The 6329-nt window shown below is 48.2% G+C and overlaps 1 long non-coding RNA gene across 1 annotated transcript; it reads left to right on the top strand.

The window, feature by feature from the left end:
• The first annotated feature begins 3619 nt into the window (after positions 1-3619).
• On the top strand, positions 3620-5815 carry LOC309857583. Its single transcript, XR_014307794.1, has 3 exons — positions 3620-3708; positions 4178-4355; positions 5746-5815. It is a non-coding gene; the product is annotated as an uncharacterized lncRNA (long non-coding RNA).
• Positions 5816-6329: the final 514 nt, after the last annotated feature.

The following is a 6329-nucleotide window of genomic DNA, read 5'->3' as shown; positions in this document are numbered from 1 at the left end:
CAGTGAAATGATGGGCAAACCAGGGAAACCAGTAGATGTGCGTGTGCGCAGGGGTGCGGGTGTCTGCGCTGACTGGTGCATTTCTCCAGGAGAAGGTCCGTGGCTTTCAGAGACTGTCAAAGTGGCCGATTTGGGTTTTGTCAGCTGTCTGGAGCTTCAGGGATATGGGATCTTAACACTGAAAAGGAAGAAGTGTATCAGTCAAGAGTACAGAAGGTGGTTTGGGGTGATACTGGGATAGAAAAGCAGGCTTGAGAAATACTTTCGTGGACTCTGAGTCCACGGTGTTGAAGAATTAGAGTAAGTGAATGTGAGTCAGGGGCGCCTGGGTGGCTCAGTGGGTTAAAACCTCTGCCTTCGGCTCAGGTCATGATCCCAGGGTTCTGGGATCGAGCCCCGAGTTGGGCTCTCTGCTTGGTGGGGAGTCTGCTTCCCCCTCTCTCTGTCTCTGCCTGCCTCTCTGCCCACTTGTGATCTGTCTGTCAAATAAATAAATTAAAAAAAAAAAGTGAACGTGAGTCATTTTTCAATTATTCCTGGGGTTGTTAAGCTGTCCTTTTCATCTCAATACTTCTTTCAGCTGGTCCATATGGATCCTGACTCATCAGCAGCACGCTGACACTTCCTGCCAGGTCTCCCGTCTCTCCTGCCAGATGCTGGTCTCCTGGAGGCAGGAGCTCTGGCTAATTTCACAGCACATCTTCTTTTACCTCTGAAGCTGCCACTTGGTGGATATTTGCCAGAGGAAAGATTGTGCCTGTTTTCATTGCATCCAAATGGACGTGGACTCAAACTGTTAATCTCCATTACATAGTCATAAGGTGTTCTCGGGCTTGTTTCCTATCCACTTCCATCCTCAGTCTCCCATCAGAGAAATGGGGTGAATGTTCCCAGGGTCTATGGTTATTGAGATAATTGAGTGAACGGAGTTGGCGTGCTTAGCATCATTCCTAGCCCTATATGAGGCATGCCGTCAGTCATGGTTACTGCTCTACAAAATATATTTGTTTGAAAGACTGACCCCACTTAATTGTTTAAAAATCATTTAAGGCCAGCTGCATACAGCTCAAATTACCACTAGCTTTCACAAAAGTATTATTCCATCAACTAATTCTTCGCCGAGAGCCCCCTACGTGCTTTCTATGTAGGGGAGCAATGATGCAATTCCAGGCTTCATGGGCTCAGCAAGGAGAGGGTGGTGTGGGTGTCCTTTACAGGCTCCATGCAAGCTCAAACAGAAAGAGCTAAATGCCACGGACATTCTCCTGGATGTGGGATCAGAGAAGCTGTCCTAGGTGAGCAGATGTGAGGGAAGACAATTTAAAGAGCAGGAGGGGTGCCTGGGTGGCTCAGTGGCTTGAGCGTATGACACTTGATTTCAGCTCAGGTCATGATCTTGGGGTCCTGGGATGGAGCCCTATGTCAGGCTCCGTGCTCAGTGCAGAGCATGCTCCGGATTCTCTTCCTCCCTCTTCCCCCACCCCTCCCCCACTCCCACTCTCTAGATAAATAAAAGTGCTGGAGAGATAGCTAGAGAAAGGCGCTGAAGGGGATTGTCCTCTTCATCTTTGAGTGAGGTGAGGGGCGCTGTATCAGAAACCTTAAGGCGAGAGCAAGCTTGTGAGTTAAAGGCCAGGGTCCCAGCATACCTGGAGTGAGATGAAGCAAGGAATCCTTCAGGGTGGCCAGGCTAGGAGCACTGCCGGCTGTCCCACCTGTTCTCCCTGCTCCCATTCTTGGAGCAGTCTTTTCCAATCACCTCCATCGCCATCGGGGAGATCACTTGGATCCTTCCATTCCCTCTCATGGCTCTCTGTGGCTGGCAGGATGAAGTCCAAGTTGCTTTTCTCCTCAAATGTCCTACTGACCCCTGATGACCTAATCTCTGACCTCATTCCACATGGGCACCCCCCCCTGCCCCCATGCTTCAGCACACATACTGTGCACCAGCCTCCTAACTGCTTCCATTCTCTTCATTGTGTGGGCCTTGCTCATTCCCACCCCAGGGCCTTTGCACCTGCTCTTCTCTGCACCTGAAGTGTTCTTCCTCCCAGTGCTAGCCTGGCTGCCTCCCTCATTCCATTCTTGTCTTAGCTCTACTCCTCAGACAGATCTTCTCTGGTTTTGTTAAGAAGATCCTCCCGCGCTTCCTTCACATCTTAGTGCTTTCTAAAATCTACTTTATTTTTGGGTTTCCTTGCTTATTTCTTTTTTAAAATTTTTATTTATTTTTTTAAAATTTCTTTTCAGTGTTCCAGAGTCATTGTCTATGTACCACACCCAGTGTTCCATGCAATACTTGCCCTCCGTAATACCCACCACCAGAATTCAAGTTCCAGGAGAGCAGGGACTTCATCTAATTCACCACTCAGGGTGTGTTACTGTGGGTTCTCAATAAATCTAAATAATGAGTGGATTGAATGGGAAGCATGAAAACAAAGGCGTCTGGACCAAGTCTGAGGTGTGTTGAAGCCAGGGTTCTTCAGGCTCCCAGCAAACCTGTCACCTGGGACTGAGCCTCAGGTGAGTGCACACCTCCCCCACCTTTTCCCTGTGCTGCTTCTACCAACAAACAGCTCATGTCTCCTTTCACACCGGGCTCACCCTGCACATAGTCACCCTTTCAACAACAACACATGTGCACCTAGGAATGTGCTAGGTCCTACTGTGGGGCATCCAACACAATGAACAGAAACACAGACTTGGGGAGCAGTCTGTACCACAATTAGATCCAGGCTCTGCCATGTATTTGACGGCTGTTGGAGCTTGGGCAAATCTATTTGCCTCTCAAAGCCTCAGTTTCTACATCAAGAAAATGGGGTCAATATTAGCACCTGCCTCACAAAGTGATGGGAAGGAAAGGATGCAATGATCTAGTAAAAATACTCAAAAGAGACTGACAAAGTCAAGGGGCTAAGCTGTTCCTGCAGGAGGTCCCCAAAGCAGCTGGGGACCAGACAGGGAACGTTGGGCCAGTCACCTCAGGTTTGCACATGCTTGAACATAGCTGGCAAGGTGCACTCGCAGGCAGAGAGAACGCCCTGGCAAAAATTTGAAAAACTCTGGCCACCTGCATCAGCTCCACCCTGTTGAGGATTTGTGGGTTACACCTGTGCGGGGCACAGAGCTCCTTCCCAGAAGGGAGGCTTATTTCTTTTATTTATTTATTTATTTTTTAAAATTTTTAAAAATAAACATATAATGTATTATTAGCCCCAGCGGTACAGGTCTGAATCGCCAGGTTTACACACTTCACAGCACTCACCATAGCACATACCCTCCCCAATGTCCATAACCCCACCCCCTTCTCCTTACCCCTCCCCCCTGCAACCCTCAGTTTGTTTTGTGACTTTAAGAGTCTCTTATGGTTTGTCAGGGAGGCTTATTTCTTGATCCAAATGTTGATTCCTTCAAAGTGTCTCCCAAGAACCTAGAGACTAAAAGCCAAGTGAGAAAATGGAACAGAGAAGATGAAACATTTTGCCCCGTGCTTTCAGACTATTGATCCCTGCGGGCCCCGGGGAGTGAATGAGTGAACGTGATTCTCTGTTCCTGCTGTATCCAAGTGAGGTGACTCGTCTGCATTCTGGGTTTGCAAAATGCATTCTGGGTTTGCAACTCTCCATTCCTGCTGTATCTAAGTGAGGTGACTCGTCTGCATTCTGGGTTTGCATTTTATTAGGAGAAACACAGCTTCCCTGACTCCCGGTAAGTAGATGGTGAATAGATGATATTCAAGAACAGTGATAGAAGAGATGCCAGTTGGGAGTCTGTCTGGGGAAACCGTGGTCTCAGGGAGGCTCTGGGTCAGGCTCCGCAGAGTCTGGGTGACTGCGAGCTGCTGTTGTTACATTTGTAGTGGGGGTGGCTATTTGGTTGGTGTACATCTCCTTCCACCAGAGTCATGCTCTTTTAAAATATATATTGATTTTGAGAGAGAGAGAGAATGTGTGCGATTGAGAGGGGTTGGGGGGAGGGGCAGAGTAAGAGGGAGAGAGAATCTCAAGCAGATTCCCCTCTGACCATGCAGGCCAATGTGGGGCTCGATCCCATGACCCTGAGATCATGACCTGAGCCAAAATCAAGTCAGACACTTAACTGATTGAGCCACCCAGGAATCTCCAAGCTCTGTCTTTGAAAGGAGTAAGTCATAGGTCACAAGATGTCATTTTTTCAGCCCCTGAGGTCCACTGGGGAGGAACACAGCAGAAGCCCAGCGTCAGATGGCTGATGATCCCGTTGTATTTTCAAGATAGGAACATGGCTGTTCTGAATCAGAACTTTGAGTCACATGTGATGGAGAACCTTCTTCTCCCAGCTGCAGGCTTGCTGCCATTCTCCAAGGCGTCCACAACGTAGGTACCCATTGCCACGGAAAACTCGATTTCTAATCCAGAAAATCCCTGACCAATCATAACGTCCAGGAATTAGAGATTCAGATTAATAGAATTTTCTGCTTAACTGAGTGCTAATCAGACAATCTTTTGCATTTTAACACCTCTGGCTATTACCTTTGACTAAGTATGGACGTTCCCTCTGGTTCTGAATCCTGGCTCTTATCCTTGGGGAGCTAGGTAGGTTGGGACAAGTTACCTAATGTCTCAGTGATTCTGTTGCCACGTAACAAATGACTTCAAATGTAGCAATTTAAAATAACACACGGTATCTTGTGGTTTCCATGAGTCGCTAGTGTAAGCACGGCTCCCTGGGGTCTTCTCTTCAGGGTCCCACATGCTGCATTCAAGGTGTCAGTGAGCTCCTTGCTGAAACGTGGTGACTTAGTGAAATTACTGCGTTTCGTGTTCACCGTGATCCTCTAAGCATACACACTCATGATTTCCACTTTGCAGATGAGGAAACTGAGTCTTGACACGGTGCCATGATTTGGTACAGGGATTTCCATCCTGCAGGTGCAGGTGTGCCCCTCCTCCTGCCCCTCGCCATCAAAGCCAGACTGGTCTGGCTTCAAAGCCCACATGTGTAACCAGTAACAGACGTTGCCTCCTGCTGGCTGTGTCTTATTAAAAATTGGTGGAGCTTGATTGTGTCTTTTTTAAAATTTGAGAGTCTATTTCTTGCTAGGAGGCATGTCTTAGTCCTGTATGACCCAGGTCCCCAACACAAGCCGGGGCATATATCAAGTAATTATTCCACGGTTGCTAAATAGGTGAGGAGGGTGGTAAGCCCCTGGTGTAGCCCCGCCCTCCTGTGCTATCCCATGTTGGCTGTCCAATGCCCAAGCTCACATTTGCAAATAGTGTGTGTATGGATAATAATGACTATTTTATTATGTGAATGTTTTCAGTGTCATTAACTTTTAAAATTAAATTCTCCCCAAATTGCACAGTTGGGGGATGCCATCTATTTCCTGAAGAAGACATCAGTCCACCATGTGGCTGAGACGAGGCTCAGTGAGAGCCTCCTCTGTGCCTGGCTTGTGATGGAAAAAAATCAGACTGGCGAAAATAACGCGTTCCTCTTGCTGAGCTCATGCTGTGTTCTGTGCATGCTGCTAATATCTGATATAATGATCGCAACCACCCCAGGTGGGGGCTTCTATTATTATGCCCAGACAAGAATACTTAGGCTCAAAGCGGTAAGGGACCTATGAAAGGTGACTGTAAAGGCGAAAGGGGCAGGATTCAGACCTGGTCGCCCTGACTTCATGGCCTCTTGGCAGCCTCACAGTGCAGGAAAGCAAACGTGTGCAAACGCTGACTCATCTCATCTTCATCTCTGCCACAGGTTCAGTGCATTGCCCATTGTACAGACGAGAAGACTGAGTGTTGGGGAATGGAGCCCAAAGAACCACAGGTAGAAAACTTCAAGGCTGACTTACAAATCCAGCTCTACCCAACTCCAAAACTTCTCATTCCGTTTCTGTCACGCCTCTCTGCCAATCAGGTCTAGTCTCTTAGTCACACTGCATCCCATGTGGACCCCAATGGGAAATCTGGGCGGCTCTGCCCGCAGCCTGCTGGACAGAGGTGGGTCTCTCACACCCTCTGCTTTGTCTCTCAAGTGGCCTGGCCTCTCTCCAGGCCCCAGCAAGCTATCTGCTCCCATGTCAACCGTTTCTCGGGGCCTCCTGTCACCCGTGTTTTATAACCTCCTCAGTGAAGAGCAAATCTGTATTGATTTCAGAACAACTCAGGCTGTAAATTACAGGTCGTGATTGGCTTGGTCACCCCGAAATGAAAATCTATCCACTGCACCAGGCGTCTAAATCTAATTATCGTCGCAGGAAGCCCATTGGCAGGGTAGCCTGATGCCTGTGCAGAAATGAATGCTTCAGATGGTCAGCAGCAGCCTGCAAAATACATACCACA

This window comes from Mustela nivalis (genome assembly GCF_964662115.1).
Source record: "Mustela nivalis genome assembly, contig: HAP1_SCAFFOLD_931, whole genome shotgun sequence".
NCBI classification, from domain to species: Eukaryota; Metazoa; Chordata; class Mammalia; order Carnivora; family Mustelidae; genus Mustela; species Mustela nivalis.
Note: the sequence above shows the minus strand (reverse complement) of the source record. Positions and strands in the feature narration are given on the sequence as shown.